Source organism: Heliconius melpomene, chromosome 7 (assembly GCF_056956725.1).
Source record: "Heliconius melpomene rosina isolate 202511_hmr_F chromosome 7, ASM5695672v1, whole genome shotgun sequence".
Taxonomy (NCBI): Eukaryota; Metazoa; Arthropoda; class Insecta; order Lepidoptera; family Nymphalidae; genus Heliconius; species Heliconius melpomene.
Window position 1 is genome coordinate 7,596,034 of NC_140395.1, and position 20,080 is coordinate 7,616,113.

The window sequence follows — 20,080 nt, forward strand, 5'->3', positions numbered from 1 at the left end:
AAATGTGTAAAGTGGTTTGAAGGTAATTAAAATGGTCGCTAAGTACAGGCACGCCTACAAGACAGCTACATGCCAATTTACTTTTAAATTAAAGGGTTTATCGTATATATGTTTATAAATTTGTCGAAATTTTGGGAAATAATTCTATGTTTGATGACAAGTTTAGTGAAATAGTAAAATATATGTAAATCATATATATTTTAAATAATATTAAATGGGTACCTAATATAATATTAGCAGAAATAGGCAGTGTTGTAATAATGATTAAAATTTATATTTTGTAAACTTTTACCATTATAAAAAATATTATAACTATAAATTAATCTCAGTTCTCTCTATAAATTAATTTCAGTCAATTCTCAAACGTTTATAAGTTTTTTTATTGATTTAGAACTATTGCTATTAATAGATAATTAATATTCTGTTTATATTAATAACACATTTCTGATATTAAAAAATATTAACATAAAAATCAATAAAATTTAGAATGTCATATTCCCAAACTATCTTTCTCAGGAACATACGTCAACCACTTTCCTCTATTTATACCTTCAATCTTGGAACTGTTATGTAGAAACGTAGAATAGATCTCACTTAAACGCCTGTGTGACCCTTTAGCCTGAACTGACGTTTGATTACCAGAATTACTGACGCATAACGGAGATGCATCCACTATGTCATTTTGGCCACCTTCAACCCTAGCCCTATTATTGAGAAGTCCCACGCCTGTCTTACTGAACTAATTGTCGACAGACATAAGACAATCCAATATATTATAATATAGATATAATATTTTATGACTTGTTTAGTTTCCTTAAGATAAGATATATACTAAACTAGCGGCCCGCTCGCGGTTTCACCCGCGTGAACTATGTTATTATTTCTGTCTCCATCACTACGTCCTAGTGACGTCTATGCAAAATTTGAGACTCCTAGCATTAGTAGTAACGAAGTTTCATACAAACTTTCGACCCCAAAAACAACTCCTTAGAAGTCGAATATTGCAAATTCCCGTCTTAGCGAGCACCTACGTCCTATAAGTAATTCCTATGCAAAATTTGAGATTCCTAGCACTTGTAGTTTCTGAGATTTCGTGATGAGTGAGTGACCTTTCGATTTTATATATATAGATAACATAAATAATATCGCCTAAAAGCTTTAAATGTAAAATTAATAATTATATTTAGGAACTAAGACTAAATATTTTTGTTTCTTAAGTTGTCAGCTTATTTTAAACATTACGAAAGTTTTATTTTGTCTCTATATTTTAAGAATTTCGCTTTGAAGTTGAACTGAACGTTGTAAGTATAAAATTATAAAATTAATTACATGCCCTTTAGCCCTATGAACTATACTAATTATGTATATAATATAAGACAAGGCAAACAGAAAGGTCTCTAATTAAATATCATAATATTTTTATACGGATTCATCCGACCCGTATGACATTTGATAGGGGAAAGTAAATTAAATCGTGGTGGTTTTCAATAGTTTCGTTATAGAAGTAGTAGGTATAAATCAACACCAATATGTAATGATGAACGTAGAACATTATCTATGACACGTGCAAGTTTCACTACCTGTGAAGACCCATAGTAAAATTTCATTTATTTACTTTTCCATCTAGTGATAAGACATTCCGTTCCCATTAAGACACTTCCCTTTCCAACTTCCCACAGAATTCTAGAGGCATTACGTGTTGAGTGGCGGAACTCAACAACGCACTTTGCCTCGAAACCAGAGTGAAGAAATGAAAATAGTAAACATTTCATTATTACTATTACAAGGGGATATCATATACTATTTTCATTTTCCCGCTATGGTAAAATAAGGAAGCGCTAAATTTCACTACTTATACACTACATAGTGAGTATAGTGAATTTGGGTGGGATACGTAGAACGGAGTGACAGGACACTCTTGGTTCTGTCTGTTTCCCATGCTATATGTAGGATAAAAAATGTACCTGTGCCTACCCTTGTTATGTGCGGGATGCAAGGAGAAGCTGAAAAAAAAATCCCCCAGTGAGAATTGAATCTACAACCGCCACTTTTATAAACAGACCTTGTACCACCGCACCAGGATAACCTGTATTAATTATTATTTTTTTTAATATAGCATGAAAATATTGAAGATAACATATACGTTATATAGGTGCTATAGCAAATTTGTTGTGATGCAATAGTTGTTTGTCTTTTATAAATCGAATTTCCTTTGAGTAATTAAGGTGAGGCTTTAGTGGGTACGTTTAATTGTTTCAGTAAATTACTTTTGTCCCAAATTTGTTTTATTTAGAGATAATTTTAAGCCGACAATTTAGATATTAAGAACAAAGTATTAGTGTAAACGAATTTTGTTATTTTGATGTAAACTATTAGTATTTCTAAAATAATCAAAATTTACATAATTAAAAGACAACCTTTGGTCACTTACAATTAGTTTAAAATAGCAAGTTATTGAGATTTCATATTTTCATTTGGTCGCTTCGGCAATATCTCGGATATTTGGCGGAAAATGGGATAACGGAATGCAAAGAAATGAAAATAGTTCATTCCTCAAACAAATGTAATCGAATTCAGGAGTTTTGAATCGTTTCAGTCAAATGCCGTGGCTGCCCCTGTTTTTATAATTCATAATTATATACGTGTATATTAACATATATTTCAAAATTAATAATTATTATTTAATATTCATATATTAGCCGAGCTCATTAGAAAACTTTCAAAGATTATACAGATATCGATATTAAGGGCGTATCAATGACATTAATCCTACCCTGCATTATTTACATTTAATAATTTATATAGGGTGAGTTATAGAAGTATCTATTTACAATATTAGTTTCCAAGATAAGTAATTCTTAGTTGAAGATATGTTTAGGTCTTTTGGGATCTATTTGTATTGGTTTGTTGTTAAACAAATATATTAGTAAATGATTGTATTGTATTGTTGTTATATATTAAGAGGTTATTGTTAGAGGAGAGGTTCGAGGTTATTTATATTATTTAATTTTATATTATTTAATATATTATATAATATATTATTTTATATATTTAATTTTTTTATATAACAATACACATATAAATACTATAAGTTTATATACTAAATTAAATTGTTCATCAAGAACCTATAAATATTACCTGAAAAAAAAATTAAAAAGTTATAACCATACCAAAATTCATAAAAAGTTATAACCATTATAAATTATTCATCTTAAATCCATATTTTTAGAATTAAAATTGCATTTATCTTAGTAACATTGGCATCTTGCAATACTAGCGTGGAAAGCGTACTAAAATTTTTCAACGATCCTGATGTCCGTCCGAATAGTAATTTTTCAAGAAGTTCATTTATCACAAAGTATATAATTTTTGGTTTAAAAAAATATTTTAGCCTATTTGGGAGTATTATTTGGAAATGTTAATTTTAGTACAAAATTATATAATCTTTATATTATCTATTAATATTAATATTTTATAGAGATATAATATAGAATATTTATTATTTATTACTAGTATAAATCTTAACTGCAATAATGTTAATATATTTATATAGTACACTGACAACGCAAACGCCTTTCAGACGCCACAGTCAGCACAATAAAGGCCTTCAACCTCTCGACGTCTATAAAGACGGCCACATAATACCGCGAGGTATGGTAATCGCTACCCTAGATGATAAATAAAATCTCACCTTTACCTGTATATTAATACAAGATAAATGAACATAATATTTGTAATTTAAGAAAATAAGGAATTAAAACCTACATATTAGTCAAATACATATTTTTAAATAGTATGTTTTTAATTACCTATAATAGAAATTTAAATAAGGTCTCTAAATTTATTTTTTGTTTTTAGGTTCACGCTGTATACTGCAGCAGAGTAGGCAGTTAGAACCTGAAGGCATTGCTTTTTAAGTGGTGGAATTCAACGCCGCGTTTGGCCTCGACACCAAAGTAAAGGAATGTAAATATTATTATTTATTAGGGAATCGAACCCATAAACTAATGCGTTCACAGTCATACGCTTAAGCCCTGACGCCAAGACTTGTCTTCTTGGCAAAATTTATTCTTTAGTAAATATTTAATATAATGTGATAATAGAATATATAGTATAGGTAGGGAGTCGACGTCAAAATTGTATTATAGCAAAGTAGAGTGCTCTTGATGCATACAAAAGCAACGCGATGGACTCATATACAATATCTTCAATATAATTTTATGAAATTTTAATAAAAGTTTAAAAATTTTTTTAGCTTTCTTTACAATATGATATTTATCAAAAATCAGCTTCACACATACAAAAATCAGCTTCACATCCCGTACACAACAGGGTAGGCAGAGGGAACCTAGTGTTAAGACACTCGGTTCCCCACTTTCTGCCGATATTTGGAGGCATTGCGTGTTGAGGGGCAGAACTCAACGCCGCGCTTTGCCTCGACACCAGAGCGAAGAAATGGAAATATAAACGTAAATTAATATTTCACTTCCTCGAGTGGGGATCGAACCCACAACCGTCACGTTACAGCCACACCCTTGTGCCGCTGCGCCACGACGGATGATATTTATGTAAATTTAAATTTTCAATTCATTTAAAAAAAACAATAATATTGAAAAAAAAAGACCAATTCTTAAATTTTATTTGTTTATATTAAACTAGAATAATCTGTAATAATACGATATCTAAATCCTCTAAAAAAATATTATAGAATTCGAAAATAACATTACCGTAGGGCTCAAAAGCGTGAGCGTCACTGTGTGTTCAAAGCAAGACAAACCTCATCGAAATTGCATATACGAGTACAAGCAGCGAGCCACCCACTCAACATGTGATACTAAATAAACGAACAGATATGATTACGTTCAATCCCGCTATTTCAAAATGTCGAATGTTCAAACATTGTCACAATGTTGAAAATCCGTATATAAGTTAAAGGATTAAGGACTAGTTGTTTAAGGATGCAGTTGTTTGCCTTTTCATCATCGTCATCATCATCATCATCCTGTCGTCGTCCACTGATGGACATAGGCCTTGTCACTGAGCTCGATCTTGTTTGCCTATTAGTTAGTAGGTACAGTACGTACAGTTTATTATTTCTTCAGGTTAGTTAGATTTTCATGGAGATTAACTTTATTTTTTAAATTTAAAAATTATTTGTAAAAAACAAAAAACTGTATATAAAAATTTTAGAAAAAAAAAGCCAAGCAAGGAAATTTCTCAAGAAAATAAGCGGAATTATAGGGCCTCATGGGAAAATGGTTAAAGAGTAAAATTGGTTGTATTTTCGTAATATATTGTTGTTCCAATGCTTTTTTTGAAATAATGTTCTAATAAACACACCAAATCTTTAAGAATAAATTATATTTTAACTATAAAAAAATTTAATACTCTAGACGTAATAAATTTCAACTCATAATTTAGACCAAGTTCGCAGATTTTTATAATTTATCGGATAATCCTAAGCGCAACTTTTATTAAAATTTTACTGTTAACTTTAGAAGTTTATTCATAGTACCTATTTCTTAGGTTCTGTTAATTAAGCTCAAATAAAACTAAAACCTTTGGGTAGCACTTTCACGGCTATTCTTTTAGAATATATACAGCTTATTCAAAAAATATTTCTAAAAGAAACTATGGAAATTATATTTTTAAGATACATACATAAAAATTATAATTATTATTTAATATATGCATAATATTAGTGGTAGCCTAGAAAGCTTAGGAATGGTATATACTTAAAACCAAAGAGTACTTTCAAAATGAAATCAGTAGAACATATCAATTTTTTAGTAAAACATGTCAATTTACTCATGAAAATGAAAGAAAAGATAAAAATCTAGTAACTAATTTAATATTTTAATGGAAATTGAGGCAATAAATAATGGCTATAGCAATTAATTTATTTAATGATAATTTTACTATAATTTTATGATTAACTTTATATAACACAATAACATCACTTAATTAAGGCTAACTCAATTATGTTTTAATAAAAATCAGTATGATAGTATCATATTGTTCGATTTTATATATGCAGTTTGCGCCACGAGTGGCCTACTAAATATAATAATAATATATTTATCAAAAAATTAAAATAAACGCTTGGCAGTCAAATTTGTTAATTCATAATGTAACGAAGGCTCGCTCATTTATTATCTTTTCATGCCAACGCGGTATCATTCCGTTTTTAATTGAAACACCTCATCGTCCATTATGGGTGAGAGTTAAGGCGGTATATTAATCTACTCTTATTTAAGCTACTAGCTCAGCTATCCTCGGTACTCGATATATTTTTAGGGTTCCGTATCTCAAAAAGTAAAAATGGAACCCTTATAGAATGGCATTGATGTCCGTCTGTCAATACCATTTATCTAATAAATATAAAAATCTATGATCTCTTGAAATACAGACGACTGAAATACAGACGACTGAAATACATTTGTACGTCGATTTTGCTGCATTTTGTATGAAATTCGTCGGCTAATCTAAATCTTTAAGTTACTTCTCGTTGACCTACAGTTATGAAATTCGGCACGAAGTGAAAACTGACAATAATATAGGTATAACATACAAAAACAAAACATTAGGTACAAATTTATATTTGTAGTTTATATCATACAAAATAAGTGCATATGTCTGTCAGTTTAAGTTTATAAATTTTTATAAGTTGTACTTCCCATTGACCTTCAATCTTGAAATAGCTACGGAATCCTCGGTGGGCGAGTACGACTCGCACTTAACCGGTTTTAGTTGACATTACACGAATTTATATTAGATTTTGCGCTGTATTCAATTTACACAAAATTGTATTTTATTTTTCTTATACTGACTCTCTAAATTTAATTAGATCCCGGAAGCACAATGGGGGTATTGTTAAAAGGATAATCTTTTTTAACTTGTAAAACCGTCGTTTGATATAAAACGCAAAATTACAAAGTGAAAGTCATTGTACAAAAAAATATATTTAATAAATTAAAATGAAATTAGTTTCACGCTCACAGGGGGAACCTAATATTAAGACTCTGACTTCCCAATTTCTACCGAATACTGGAGGCATTGCGTGTTAAGTGGCAGAACTCAACGCCGCGCCTTGCCTCTACACTAGAGCGTAGAAGTAAAAAGATACATTTAAACAGAGATTTCATTTTCTCCAGTGGGTATCGAATCAATAACCATCCAGTAACCCCCATTTATACCCTTAACCAATAATAACCCCTTTGTACCCTTGCGCGACCACTGGCCACAATATTCTACTACTACTATCTATTTAATAAATAATTTCTGAAAGAAGCTTAAATTATACACAAATATATTGATTTAGGTGTCAAAAATATATAAAAAGAAATAACAAAACAACGTTACGTTACGTTATGAAAAAAGCTGGTTGGTTTTCATATGAGAATAAAAAAATATCAAACTTTGAATTTTGATGACACCTTTGTCATGTATATGACTCACAGATTGGAAATAGTATTTTTATTGATGTTTTGGAAACTTTCATAAATAACCTTAAAGTTTATTTGTATGTATAAAAGATATTGTTAAAGATGTTAAGATAAATATTATAATATTGTTTCATTACATCTTCTTTACATAATATAAAAGAAAGTCCAGTCCAGGGGCGCAAGCGTACGTCTGGCACGTCATAGGTCGTAACGTAAAGGTTGTGGTGGTGTGTGGGTTCGATTTGAACTCGAGGAAATGAAATATTTAAGATTTTCACGCGAGCGGTACACTAATATAACATAAAATATAAAATACATATATTTATATATAATTTCTAACACGACATCAAAATGAATGAATAGTACAAGCTATTAACTCTAATTATCCGTCCATCAGTCCGGCACAAAGAAAACGGATTTATTGTTAGAAAATGTAAATAATAAATGCCTAATACTCATTATCAAATTTCTGTTCATTGTAGAGAAAATAAGTATTGGGAAGTAGAAATTAACGATGTACGAAGAGAGTGAGTATCGAACCCACACCCATCATATGTATAAAATAAACTGTTGATCTAAACTTACATTGCAAATATCATAATGAATTATAAATTTATTGTTAAACATTAATGTATTCAAGAAAGGTAACGTCCAAAGGTAACGTCCAAACCTACAAGTTGTTACTTTAAAGTTTCATTAATTCTATTCAGTACTTTTTGCATGAAAATTGAACATACATTATATTATATTTGGCAGGATAATAAATAATATATTTAATATCTATAAATATAGCACTATAGAAATAGGAAATCGAAGAAACATCAAAACTTTTAAATAGAAATTAGTTTTAAAAAGTTCATATATTTGTAAGTAATTGGGACAAGACACTCACTAGAGTTAAAATGCTAATGGAATACGACCATTTACAAATATTTGTGTAGAATTAGGGTAAATGGATAGAGTTAAGTGAATTTAGTGTATATAGATTGAACTGTATAATTTTAGATTCACAAGCAGTTGGTTGAGTGAAATATAAGTTAAACTTTGAAACATTATGTAGGAATATAATATGACTTTAGAAGGGTATGTTAGTAATGCTATTATCCTAGTATGGGTGGAGTACCCACTGATTTAATTTCTTGTAACTTTAACTTTCTTATAACATTTAGTTTGAAATACCAGGAAAATTAATTTGAAATATTAAGGAAATGTATTACGCTAAAAAACTTCTCAAAAAGAGTCCTATTTTTCCTTACCCTAGTTGTAGCCTAAGTATCGAAAAGAGCAACATTGCACGCTTAGTAATCCAACTTTAGCCAGGTGATTTTTTTTCCATTCAACTTATTTTACAACTGCAAACTTATATTTGCAGTTTATCTATATATATAAAAACGAAAGGTCACTCACACATCACGAAATCTCAGAAACTACATGTGCTAGGCATCTCAAATTTTGCATAGCAGTTATTTATAGGACGTAGGTGCTCACTAAGACGGGAATTTGCAATATTCGACTTCTAAGGGGTTGTTCTTGGGGTCGAAAGTTTGTATGAAACTTCGTTACTACAAATGCTAGGAGTCTCAAATTTTGCATAGACGTCACTAGGACGTAGCCATGGAAACAGAAAATAATAATAACATTGTTCACGCGGGTGAAACCGCGAGCGGGCCGCTAGTTTCATATAAAATGAGTACATACGCCCGCAAACTTAAATTTATCAATCTTTATAGTTTGCACTTCCTGTCGACCTACATCCTCACCCTGAAATCAAAGTGGAACCCTCGGAGGGCGAGTCCGACTCGCACTTGACCGATCTTATTTTTTGATATAATTGATTAATTTTATTTATTACAAGTGAAAACGATTTGTTATTACATATTGCAAATTAAAATATGTATAGAAAGTGTGCACTTAATAATTTTATGATATCAGTAGTAATATAAAATAGTAAGTAAGGTTTCCACACATTAAGAAGAAAATGACTTAAGATAACATACAGAAAGGCAACAGAATGAAATGCATTAAAATTATAAATGTGTTTATAGAACTCTTAGATAGCTAGATGAAGAACTCAACATGGCTTCGTAGTCGCTTTGTGAACCAATAAAAACTATTATACGATTAGCTCTTTGCTATCCTTTTGAACTTTCTTCTATTAAATTTAAATTTTCTTGTGAACCCTGTGTTGTGTGCGCAACTCTGAAAGTTTCCCTTTATATCGCTAATATGTGCATATTTTCTTTATACGCTCAATGAATTTTACTCTTCAATAGATTTATAAGCAGTAGCGTATTGATAAACTTTTTATAACTTTAATATTATGCAACAAAAACTTTAAAACGCTATAGTATCAATTTTAATTTGTATATTTTTAAACTCGATACGAATACTGTTGAAATATTTTTAGCTTACTCTTGAAATTGTTATATAAAAATTATTAAATGCATTGATATATATTTTTATCCATTTTTTTTCCTCTTTATTCGTAACTGTATTAAAATTAAAAGCACGCCTACAAATCACTTGTAAAAATATTATTTGTTGTTAACATAACTTGTAAAACTTTTATATTAATTTCGTGAATAAGCATTCGTGTAAAAATTCACTTATTTCTTAAAATAACAACATCCGAAGGCAACAATCGAACTATACATAGAGTAACCCAGTTAAATGTTATTTCCCCTTTTGCAGCTACGTCGGTTAATTAAATAGCAAAGATCAAATTTTAATTTCTGAAAGTCCATAAATATTATTTAAATAAAAATAAATCAGCTTCACGCTGTATCCCGCACACAACAGGGTAGGCAGAGGGCAATTAGTGTTGAGACACTCCGTTTCCCTTTTTCCGCCGAATTCTGAGGCTAGTCGTGGCGTAGGGGTACAAAGTGTGACTGTAAAATCAAAGAATGAGGAAATTTAATATCTATTTAATTTTAAATTTAATTTATATCTTGAATTCTTCGCTCTGTTGTCGGGACAAAGCGCGGTGTTGAATTCCGCCACTCAACAAGCAATGCTTCCAGTATTCGGCGGAATTAATATTATTTGCTTATTATTTCGCTACTTTTTATTATTATTATTACATGTTTATTTTAGTCATGGCGATTAAAAATTGTAATTATTTATTTTAAGCGTTTGACGTAATCTGGGAGATAAAAAGGGATTTTCCTGATTAAGGCTTACCCTTTTTTAATGTCAACTTTTTGTTGTTGTCGTCACATTTTTATTGAAACAAGACAGAAAAAATAAAAGTAAACGTCTTGACGTGAGAATAAAAGATTCAAAAAAGAAAATGCGGTCGAAATTTTTTACAAAGATACTGTACCCAGTTTTTTTTATGGAAATATTTTTTTAAGAAAGGTCTCGTAAATATATATGTTTTTATTTGACTTACACTTTTCCGTTTTCCTTTTTTTAATTGATGTATCTACAAAGTACTATTTCATGTAGTAATCCTTCATCATGTTTACTTTGCACCAAAGCACAAGCAAGTATTATAAGCATTTATATAAATAAAGAATTATAAAAATATGAATAAAACTTAAATAGCGACACTTCTGTACGTTAATTAACGTACTTGACCTATTCTAGTACTTTTTTTTTATATTTACGTAAAAACATTATGAATTATTTTGAAAATCTCAACCAAAGTAGTTTAGTTCCAGGTTGCAGGGTGTAGGCGGGCAATTAGTTTTTTTCTTACATCAATGCTACAAGGCTTTTCAGAGTTTTCTTCATAACTTTAAAAGTCTTACTGTATGAAATATCATAAAGAAGTTACTATGAGAATTATACTAATAAATAAATAAATACTAGACAAATTTATACCAAAAAAAGAAAAAGCCTTCAGAATTCAGCAAAAAATGGAGAGTGAAGTGTTTTAACACTAGGCTCCCTATATCTATTCTACTACTTGCGGTATACAGCGTGAAGCATATAAATTGAATGAACAAATACTACTATTATTATAATTAGACGCCATTCGCAATTAAATTAAATTTCACCAATTTGTTAGTAAATTAGTTTTCACCAATTTTATTTAATATCTATACATTAAACAAAGTTGGTGAAAGGTGATTACTAACGTCATTATAGGAAAGGATTGATTGTCACACTTCGGAAAATACCATTATATCATAATTATCTACGTACGTAACATATAAGTATGTTATATTGAAATATAGTATATAGGATATACTGTTTTTTTTTTCTAGACAATATTTTACTATTATTCGTTTGAAATTAAGCAATTGTATTGTAATATTCAAAATTCAAAAGTCATTATATCAATATTTATTCTATTAAACACCATATATTTTTATAAGATGTAGATCCAGATAAAGATAAAGAACATAGAGAATATCAGAAGTTATTTTATTTCTTCAATTTCAATTTAAAAAGAAATTAATATTATTCTTTAACACCCACATTCGGTTTCAATTTCAGTTAATAAGCTACGTCATAGCGGTACGTTTATTTTATTAGACTAAAAGAAAAAAGCGATATACTAGAAATAACGTTTAGATTTTTATAATTAATCAATAATATTGATAAAATTTCATATTAATTACTTATTATATACAAATGTATTAATTATTTCTTTGGTTTTATTCTTATAAGTGATTAAATTAATGCATAAAAGTAAAATTACATCCAAAGAAAATTTTACGTGATTTTGACGATCTTTAAAAGTTCTTTCTACATATACTTTTTGTATATACCTAGTGTACAAAAAATATACAAGTTAATTAATTTTATTAAATTTAATTTGATAATTGAGAATTTTATTTAATTTTTCTCTAAATATCTTAGTTTATGTTGGTATAAAATATGTAAAGACGCTACCGTAGCGGAATTACGATATGTCTGGCTGAACGCGATTGTTCCAAAATCCACTAATAAAAGTACTTTTATAAAAATAAAATATAAATGTTTTCTCATTCTGGTTAAACAGAGCGTGGAATTAAACTTAGTGTTACATACTCCCCATTCTACTTTCATATTTAAAAAAAAAACGATAAATAAATGAGAACTAAATATAACATTGCCTAATTACAAAGTTCTTTAATCTGGTCATAGGATTTTACGAAATTCAATATTATCGTATTTATTTTTAACTGTTGTCATTATTAAGTTTAGAAAGCGGCTTAGTAATTTGATATCCCACTAGCAATAGTTAGAAAATATTTAATTGTAAGATTTAAGATTTTTTAAAATATAGGGCTTAGGTAAGATTTTTTTTCGTAAAATTAGAAAATTAACAGGTTAAATTTACGATTTCTTAACTTGTATGTATTAATATACAAAATATGAAAAAAATAAATTTATTTTCTTCATTTAATATCCGGAATGAGCGTTGATATTTTTACATACCTAGTTTATAATTTATTGTAGTAAGTTAAAATGAGTAAGAATAATAATTTTGTATATGGCAATAGAAATTATATAAATTACGAACATTTACAAATAATTACACTTTCTTAAATTATAATCAAGCGTATTATGCATATAACAATTTTATTGACGAAACATCTTTTATCTTGAAAGAATCAAATCAAAAAAGAATATCTGAACTTATATAATTATTTAAAGAGTTTGACTGTTCGCTTGTTTTAAACTTTGAAATTGTTTCATTTGAATTTAATTAAAATTTCAGCTTAATTTTAATTGTTAATGGTAAAATTATTTCTGACAAACTATGTAAAACACATTTGGTGTTTTTAATTATTAAAAGGTATTCTGATAAAAAAATACTACGGACAGCTCAAAAAAATCTTAAATTTAGGGTTAATTTAAATATATTAAATTACAAGTGTTAATAATAGTTAAAAATAATACTATTTCAAGTTAAGTTGAACAAAATTACTTTAGCCAAAAATGTTTGTATATATAAGTAAAATGTTTAAAAACTTTGATATGAATATATTATTGTCAATTAAGCTCCAATTGAAAAGAAAAACAAATCTAAAAATCGAAAACAATTACTTCGAATAAATCTTATCCGTTGCAATTTAACGTAATTTCGAAAGAATATTTGTAATATATTTTATATTTTTAATAAAAATATTCACTATAAAATAAATAAGTGTACCACATCACATAGGTCAGCAAGCACCCTCATGTATAGCTACACCTAGCGATGAATAAACTAAAAATAACTTTTGAATTAATGTTAATTAATGCTACTAGAGAAAAATGTAAAAAATTAAAAATAACATTTTAAAATCACTTAAATTTGACGACTTATTTCTCGAATAAGTATTTAAAAGTTTTATTTCTTGAAGTTGTAGTCTACTTTATGAAGTCCCGCCACTTAATTCGTTTAAATTATGCATACTCACGAGATATGACTTAAACTTCCATTGTAAATATTTACTAAATTCCTACACATATCAAAACTAACTTTAAAACTCTCTAATTTCTCCGTTATATCCCCTATTGTGTAAATTTCCATAAAATGCAATTTCTAAGCAACTTTTAACTTACCTGTAAGTTTCGTAACGTGTCACAGAACACAGTCTGACGCGAGATGCGCGTAGAGGCTCAACCCGGAATGGCCAAGCGGGCCACTGTGCCCCGTTATATAGTACCGCGAGTCCGTAGCGGTTGGTCCGCTACGCCGCGCCCAGCGTAGGCGTGCGTAGGCCCCAGCCTACGGCGTGCTACGAAAGTGCTACGTTTGAGATACATGTTGGAAAATCTTAAATATTTTATGCATAATGTAAGTAAATGTAAGTAAGTAAATTATATTAATATTTTATAAGGTAGTATTTAAAATATAAAAATAAACGTGGGCTTAAAGTTTGTGACTTAAGATCCTGGAATTTCGCAAAGCTGTCTTTTCTGTAGGTCTTTGAACATTGTTGACTTGAATATTCTACGTTAATTCAATGCGTACAAGATAAGCGCCCAAAATAGCACATATATGACCTGAGTTTTGAAGTTGCCACATTTTTCCTTACCAAAATGAAAAAAATAAAAAAATTTCTCCCCAAAAGAGTATCAAACTCACTAAAATCGTGTTTTGCAGTCAGACGATGGAACAAAATACATTTTTTCTTTTATCTTGCGAGCTTTTAACCCTTACTTCTAAAAGACCTTAAAAAAAGATGTTTGTATTATATTTGTTACCACTATATATTTACTTTGATAACTAAAATTCGGCGGAAAGTGGGAAACGGATTGTCTTAACACTAGGTTCCCTCTGCCTACCCTGCTGCGGGATACATCGTGAAGCTGATTTTTTATCATTTAAATTTAGCTAAAAGTATTTCATCTAAGAAAAGTACTTAAATATTTAACATGACGAGACTTAACTAATTGACACTTTTAAAGAAAACAACATAAATTTAACCGCTCAATTAAAGTTTCACGGATCTTAACAATAATAAATGTATCGAATGCAAATAAAATAAAAAAGATATGTTATTATCATCAAATAAACATACATATTATTTTTGCCTGGGGTTGATTGATCCAAACTTAATTTTACGTTTCCAGTGGTTGGTACATTCCTTACGTATTCAAATTTTTACTTTGTTACAGAACGTGCATAGAATGTATTTCAATTGGAGGTAAAAAAATGTATTGTGAAGCGTGGCGTTCTTGTAATACTTAGATATATTTAAAACAACTTAAATAGAAGCAAAATAAGTTAACAAACAATAAGTTACGACAAATGAAGCCAGTCGTGGCACAGGGGCATAAGCGCGGCGTTGAATTCCGCCACTAAACACGTTATCCCTCCAGAATCCGTCGAAAAGCGGGAAGAGGACTTTCTTAACACTAAGCTACCTCTACCAACCTTGCAATATGTGGAAAACAGTGTTAAAAAAGTTTTTAGAGTAAAAATACATCTTGTATAATATGATATTTTATGGTAATATATTTTATTTATATCACATTCTAATAAAAAATGTATATAATTTTAAAATTTTTCAAACGCTTTATAGTAAGTTGTGGCAATTGCTAGACTTTATTTTACTAATGAATCCACTTACAAACCGCTTCGTGTGAGATTCCAATTTTCCGTTCAAGTATTGACAATTCAGCTTAATTAAAGCCGAAAAAATTACATCGAAATTAAAAAGACATCGCAAGAAAAGACAAGGTCATCGGTAACTTGATTTTTATTAAAATTCCATTTTTACTGCTTAAAACTATATGTGTTTATTTTTTTTATTATATCAACAGATAGGATTGTCAATTTGTCCTTATTATAGAAATGGATGGATCTGACATTTAATAAATTGTATAATACTAAGATTGATATGTATATTTCTATTAATCCAAATACACTCTAAAATATTTTTTGTCAACCCTTTTTCTTAAAGATATGATAATCTAAGCTTTATTATAATTATTTTTACTTAAAATTGTAATTAATGAAATTACTATCAATTAAATTTATAATCTTTATTCGGTTGCTTCTCCACTTGCAACGATAAAACCTTTTCGGACAACAACACTTATCTTCTTTAATATGTTAAAAAAAATCACACTCCTGTACAAAAATACGTACACAATCCTTTTTATATTATAGAAAGACAATAATATTGTTAATAGAATTAGCTATTAACGTTTATTGTACAATCTACAACCAGAATCAAAGATCAAACAAACAAACTTACAATATTTCCAATACATAATGTCGCTATATAATTATTATTATAGCCTATTTAATATACTAATTCTAAGAACAATAATCAATTATGAATATAAGCGAGTAAGGCATATACATAATTTATTACAATTATGTTATCTTGGTAGGATTAAGATGAAAGGTTTTGACAGACGTCTATAAACCTACGAGTATTTCTATTGTCCCAAAAGCCTTGAATTAAACAAATATTTGTCGTTACGTTTGTTGTTTGTTACTTACACGATTGTGGCAGTTTCATTGCTTAACAGTACAAAAATGCTAGCATATGTTTTTATTTATTTATTTAATTATCATTACATTATACATTTACATTATATTACAAATCTTTGATATTATCGACTTTAGTTAGCTTTTTTCGACTAAGATTGAAAGATTTCGATCTCCAGGAATCCAATATAATTATTATTATAATTATAATATTTAATTATCATAAATTTAAATTTGTAAGTTTAACTGATCGAATTCTAAATCTAAATAATAGAATGATACTAACGAGGATGTCACGGTGAAGAAGTAGAACGTTGTCTCGTCGAGCGAATGAATGAAGAAAGAGTGGCAAAAAAGATTTATAAAGAAAGAGTAAGTGCTAAGAGAGGTAGGTAGGAGGAGACCTCAGTGTAAACTCAAACACACAAACAAACTCCCAAAAACCCAGTGTCGATGATACTGGTGGAAGGTCACGACATAAGAATAAGGACCCTGAGAGGATGATGATAATGGCGACGCGAAAGAGGTATGCAGAAACCCTATGGTCCGTTTGGCTTGGTACGTTTGGAGTAAAAAAAATATTAATTTGTTGAACGACGATTTACATTTGTATCCTACATGCGAAAGATGGTTGAAAAAAAATACATTAACACATTTAATGTAAAAAATTGCAATTTATATATCGTTTTATATTAATATCAAAATTACACTCAGAATTTTACAATTTTTCTCGTGTAATTAGGAAAAGAAGCATGAGTCGAGTATATTATTACGTGTTTTCTACATTTTAAATTTATAAATGGAAACGTGTACAGAAAGTATTTACATATTAAACCTCGACACAAAACGGATGCTCGTATAAGCTTGAAGCCTACGTGTGCTCGCGGCGTTGTAGCTTTTAACAGGTAAAACGATAAATATACATATGTCTAAAGTATATTTTTTTGTGGTAGGTTTTTGCTAAATTAAATGATATTATTATTTATTTAAATAAAAATTTTATATATTAAAATAGATTTAAATACGGAAGAAGTAGAGAACAGCGTATCTTTAAAGCACACCTTTATCGTGCACTGAAAAGTACAATACCTACACAAGAAGGATGTGCTAGTGGCTTCTGAAGAGTCCAACTCTTTAGGACCTGACTCTATCATCATCAGCTGGATGATAACTGAATTTTGTTATTTTACAATAATACATATTACAAGTGGATCAAATTCAGTTTCTTAGTAAGTTACATAGAACTAGATAGAAGTATTCTAAAAAAATATTATGTTATCTTTATCCAATTCTCCATTTTCCGAATATTAAGAGAGTATCGTACACTAGGCGGCAATATTCAATGGCATACATCTCTATTACCTAGCCGGATGTTAAAACAGATATTATACATATAAATGTTCTCTCGAGTGGAATTTAAAGGTACGATCGTCTGTCACGTTAAATCGGATACGTCCCAACAGCATCGTGATGTGAAGTATATTTGTATTATAAAAGTGCTGCTATTCATAATTTATTTAAATATTACCACGTTTAGAGGATAACCTATTATCAAGACACTCCCGTCTCCGCTTTTCATCCTCATTTGAAACAATACCTATAGATTAGCGGATAACAACAACGCAAGATGCGTTTTCTTGTTTTATCATAGAAGAGAGCGGAAATAAATAACTTCTCGATAGTCTTAATTATATTATTGTTATTTTAAGGCTGCCTAGAATAATAAATAGTAAACAACAGTTCAAATTTCATTTAACTTAAAATCATAATATTTACTAATTTCTATTTTTAGTTTCTATTTGTCCATCAGTAAAAAACTGAAGCCTCTACCAGTAATTAATAACCAAAGAATCATATTCAACCAACGAGTATTTACAAAACTTTTAAAACAACAACTACAACTTACATTTCACAAAAGTCGAAATCATAATCTTTAGACTATGAAAGAATAGAAATCCCACAAGTTTTGATACTAAAATAGGTCATCCGACAACTTAGCAGTTGCAAATCAAAGAAAAACTTGCCCTCGTAATTACTGCTTTGCATTTTCTTTTTGTTCATCGATAAATATTGATGAATGGAACAGCTTCTGAAGTAGATAGGTATATAATATATATAAAAATATATATATGTTCGTCCGTTTTCCGTATTCACTTTCCATCGTAGAAGAACCCCGTAGTGCATTTTTCTATTAACTATTTATTTATATTAAATATATATCAATCAATGGCGTGTTAGATATATATGGACCGTTTATTTTGAAAGTGGTGTAAGTCCATTTTTTCCAAAAATGAGCTATCACGTAATTCACGCTTAATTTAATGTAATTTTTTTATATATAACTAGTCCGTGTTTAATTTCTCAAAAAAAACCCATGTTTTGAACAACTTAAAATCAGTCGGTTAATGAAATTGCATAATCATCGACATACTAACCTTTAATTTTCTCGAAACAAAAGAAAATGGACTTACACCACTCTCAAAATAAACGGTCCATATATATAAAGACCTATGGCAATTTAAATTATTTAGGAAACGTATAACAATTTTAACGTCGAAGTTCTTATACGTTTGTTACAAGTCAGTTCAAAAACAATAGCCTAGAATTATAATTTGGCTGGAAAGAAAGCTATTTATAAAATATTTTAACATTTTTTGAGTGTTATTCCACACTTAGGTAAGAAAACGTATAAAAATTTGAACGTAGCGGGATGCGAACCCGCGCCTCTGTACACTACCTCTAACATTTTTGTTAAAAATTTAAAATTATATTGGAAAAAATTAAATAACCGTGTTAATAACGTATTGTAATATTAGTTTAGTTTTAAACTAATACAATTTTTATATGTTATTTTATAAAAAATCTACGATATTAAATGACCTGAACCCGATAACAAATCCATCATATAAAGTTAAACATGTACGAACTACGCCAAAATGGCACTACTTTTAATCATGATATGGAATATAAGCTTTACACAAGATGTAAAGGTATGTAAATATATACTCAATTTTGTCTAAGTATATTTAACATAATAAATAAGGCGAAATATGTCTACCACACCAGTTGCGCCACAGAAAAGAGGGTAGCCGAAAGACTAATTATTCCAAATGTCAGTTATTATTAACTAAATCTTTATATGATCTATTTTTTTTCTAGAGACACGTTTTTTTTTCATGAGACATTAATAACAAAAATGTGAAAAATACAATTTTAACTTTATCTCAGAAATTATAAATGAATCAGGCTAACACCCTGTATGAGAAATATTTGGAAACCTAGCAGTAAAGGCAAGTGCTAGCAAAAAAAGTAGTAATGTTTCTATTATGCCTATTAAATTTGTACTTCAAGTATCATCAAGATATCGGACAACATATAATATCTAATTCATTAAAACTATATTACATATAGACAACAGATGCAAATTAGTCCAAAACTTTATAATACTGCCGTAACTTTAATAATCACTACTTACTAAAAGTGCTTTAAAAATATAACACATATATACATGTCCCTAACATAAAAAAACTTGTGTAAAATATAAGAAATTTTATGATATATTCAAAAAATCATTTGCATTTACAGTTTCCTCCGAGTTCCCATATAAATTATGTATGTTGTTCCCGTAAAGCGAAAACTGACTAAGTCGAAAAACCTACTTTTGAAATAATGAAAGTTAATTTTGGAAAATGTTATGTAACTTTCATTTTCTTAAAAAAAGCCTCACACTTTTAATAAAATAAAATTTAATAAAAAAAGTTTGTGT

The 20,080-nt window shown here is 28.9% G+C and overlaps 1 protein-coding gene across 1 annotated transcript in view; it reads right to left on the reverse strand.

Annotated features, from left to right (window-relative positions):
• LOC146537563 (allatotropin-like) overlaps positions 1-14,040 on the reverse strand; it is a 28,141-nt gene extending 14,101 nt beyond the window's left edge. Inside the window, exon 1 of the mRNA XM_085188209.1 lies at positions 13,932-14,040. The gene's annotated coding sequence lies outside the window, so the exon portion shown is untranslated. The remainder of the gene's footprint in view (positions 1-13,931) is intronic.
• Positions 14,041-20,080: the final 6,040 nt, after the last annotated feature.